The sequence below is a fragment of the Lathamus discolor genome, chromosome Z (assembly GCF_037157495.1).
Source record: "Lathamus discolor isolate bLatDis1 chromosome Z, bLatDis1.hap1, whole genome shotgun sequence".
In the NCBI taxonomy this organism is placed as follows: Eukaryota; Metazoa; Chordata; class Aves; order Psittaciformes; family Psittacidae; genus Lathamus; species Lathamus discolor.
Window position 1 is genome coordinate 58,436,898 of NC_088909.1, and position 2,925 is coordinate 58,439,822.

The following is a 2,925-nucleotide window of genomic DNA, read 5'->3' on the forward strand; positions in this document are numbered from 1 at the left end:
AGGAGCTTGAAAGCTAAGGCAATTTTGTCAAGGAGAAAATCCCAAGTGCAGTCATTACCTTTCACTTCTAACAGCATAGCTGTTACCCCATTGTGTAAGGAAGAGAAACCATCAATTGAGTAGACTAGTGGTCAATTTTTAGAATAAATACAGATGAGACAGTTTTGGGGTTTGGATAAAGAGTCATGCAGAGCTAACAAATTGTGTGTGTGATGTGTGTTCATGCCGAATTCCTTCACCAAGTAGCAGAAACTTCAGAAATAATGGTGGACAGCAAAAGAGCTGCAGCAGCCCAAGCAATGGACAGAAACCTCTGTCCTTCAGATCTGCGCAGTTACAGAGAGATATGCCTAAACTGTCAGCTTCAAGCAACAGGACAAGTAAAAAGAAAGGACATGAAATATTTACCATACTGTGCCTTAAGCCAAGCTTTTTGTAACGCACCAATTTCAGGTTTTAGCGGAGAATTAGGATCTGTATAAATTGATTACAAAAACAGTCCCAAAAGTGGGGTTGTGTTAACATAAGCAGAGGAAGGTCCATTCTGGATGCTTCAAGCAGAGCTGCATGGACGGCCCTGTGACTTACAGGGAAAATGAGCACTAGTTTCCTCATGTCTACAGGTTGTCCTTACACTGCAATACTTATTTCTTTCCAGAACAGCTCCCAGAAGCTTGCAAAAATACACTTGCAAGCTGCTGTCGTTAGAGTCTGTAACACAAGGCTGCCTACCTCCTGACACTGCTTCACTCTGCCTTACCATGCTGGTCTGAGGTGTGTGGGTCTCTCTTCTTCCCACTATCCTCTCCCTTCATGCCATGACTTGGCCCTGGCCCTGGGAGGAGGCAAACAGCTAGTTGTCAGCTGCTTCAGCTGCCGATCCCAGCATCCTGCTTTCCACGGGGAGATGAAATTGCCACCTCCTCGTGATTGCAGCATGAAAAAGCATCTCAAAGCCTGAAGGTGTTACTGTGGTTGCTACACAGAGCTCCCGCCCCTGATCATCTGGGGATCCCAAAGCTCCCTGGGGTTTCCAGAGAGAAGCAAGTACTAATGCTCCCAGAATCACAAGGCTCCCAAGGGGCAGCAGGATGGCCAAAGCCGTGCGTGACAGAAGCTTACCCTCGAGCATGCCAGCCTTGGCAATATGTGGCTTACTCTAGCACAAGCCTCTCCATCCAAAATTAAGATGCAGGCAAAAGGTTGTTCTCTCTGCTGTGGCAGCAGTGGTTATTTTCCCATTGAAAAGAAAATTTCTTCCCATGTACAAAAAAGGAAACAATAAAACCAGCTGCACAATAACAAATAACAACATTATTTGCTTTAAATTGGCTGAGATTAGTAGCTCTCTGTGAAGTTCTCAGATCATGGAAACTGACCGTTAGAGTGAGTAGCTTTTAAATCAATTATGTATGTATGGATATTAATAATGCTATAGCAATGGGCTGAGAGAGTGCACACATAAACACTTAATCCTAATTCAGCACACATAGATGCTGCCAGCTTTCTGTATTTCCTACTCTATGTCTTTCCACCACATAAGTCACATTATGATCACTTCCAACTCTAGCTATCTTAATTTGGAAATAATCACTTCAAAATATGTTAACATTTTAAGCATCCCACACAGAACTGATTGCTCTGAGATCTCCATTATTCTTCTCAGCATAGTGAATACACATTTAATATTTCCTAATAGGTACTAAGAAGATCAAGGCAGAAAAGGCTTCAAAAATAAATCATGCTATTTTAAGAGGATCCAATTTAAACAAGTGCCAGCTGAAATATTCCTGGATTGAAAAGTTTTCTATAGTAACTTGCAAATGCAAAATCAGTCACCAGGACAGTTCTTGCTGCCATCTCTTCTTGTCACAGATCTATACTTCTGTCCAGTTAAAAATTCCTAGTTTGAAAATGGGAAGGTGTGGGATGAGCACTGGGTTTTATCTAAATCATTGAAACACTTATTCATGTTTTTAAGCCAAAGCTTGCAGGTAAGGTCAAAGTATTAGTCTATCCAGGACTTAGTACAAGGCTTCCTCCAGCAGCTCTTAAGGAAAATGAAGCCATAGATTCTGAACACAAGATTGCTGGTCAGGATTCTGCCAATGCAAATTTGGGCCTATTGTGGTCAAACACAGCCTTCTCCATGGATCTCACAGACCCCGTGACAGGCTGCAACATCCCAGACAAGCGCGTTTGCAAGATCAAGAGCCAAACACCCAATGCACCTACTTTATTTTCATCCTGGCTCTCTTTAAATTCCCACTTCGAAACACACAGGACATTCTCTGTAATAGAAAAGGAAGAAAATACAGTCCTGTATATAAACGAAGGTGATGACCGATGTCAGGCACGCAGATGACAAATCTGTTGAGTAATTGTGTTGGTTTGTTTCCAAACAGTTCCTATTAAAGCCTGTAGGAAATGTCATATTCTCTGCCCACCCATTTGAAAGGCAGGCTGCAGATCTCAGCCTCTACAGGAGTTTCCAAGCACCTGCCTTTCAGCAGGTGGTTTCCAGACTCCAGACTCTTGCCACAGCCTCCTGTGACTCCAGTTGCTCTTACTGTGTCCACCCAAGCCAAATAGCCCATTACAAAAAGGTATGGTCATCCAGGTATGAAAGGTAAGTATCATAATGCTCAGGCAGGCAGGGAAATGTGGCACATCCTCTTCAGATGTGCTGTTGCCGAGGGCTCACCTGACCACACTGCTGCTGGACTGTGCCATGGAGACTGCAGCCCTCATCCAATGTGTGCAGGAGCCTGCCCTTGTTCTGCTCTGAACAGCTGAACAGCTTGGTGAGCAGCCCCCCTCACACAGCAGCTCACCATGTCCCCAAACTCCTCTGCCCCCTCTTCAAAGCTTGTTCTTTCTATTCAGCTGCTTTACTCCCAACACTGAAGATTGGTCCCCATTAGG